Here is a 527-nt window from a genome sequence, read left to right on the forward strand (position 1 = left end):
AGGCTCCGCCCGGTGACCCAGACGTGGGCGGAGGTGTCCGTGGGAAACGGGGAGGTGGGGGCCGCGGCACCGTGGCGTCTGCTGCAAATAGCCGACTCGGAAAGCGGTCTTACCCTACGGAGGAATAATAGCACCTTATGCAGAAAACAACCAAACTCTAGGCCAGTGGTTCTCAACCTTCCTGATGCCGCGACCCTTTCATACAGCTCCTCATGCTGTGGTGACCCCAATTTCATTGTGACAAATTGGACATAATTAAAGCATAGTGGTTAATCACAAAAACAATATGTAATTATAGATGTGTTTTCCGATGGTCTTAGGAGACCCCTGTGAAAGGGTCATTCGACCTCCAAAGGGGTCGCGACCCACAGGTAGAGAACCGCTGCCCTAGGTGTTAGGTTTGGGCCTCCCGTTATACGGAAAGTATCGATAATGGGGTGTTTGCATCACGCAATGTGACTGCGTAGGGGCCTCAAACACACGCACCTGCAGAGACCAAGCAGCTGGAGCCTGTGAGTGACACTCAT

General features: G+C 52.8%; 1 protein-coding gene across 1 annotated transcript in view; it reads left to right on the forward strand.

Moving 5' to 3' along the window:
- Positions 1-527, forward strand: part of LOC102243738 (transmembrane protein 132D) — a 25,729-nt gene that overhangs the window by 560 nt on the left and 24,642 nt on the right. The gene's annotated exons all lie outside the window — the stretch shown is intronic.

The sequence above is a fragment of the Myotis brandtii genome, unplaced genomic scaffold, assembly GCF_000412655.1.
Source record: "Myotis brandtii unplaced genomic scaffold, ASM41265v1 scaffold97, whole genome shotgun sequence".
Taxonomy (NCBI): domain Eukaryota; kingdom Metazoa; phylum Chordata; class Mammalia; order Chiroptera; family Vespertilionidae; genus Myotis; species Myotis brandtii.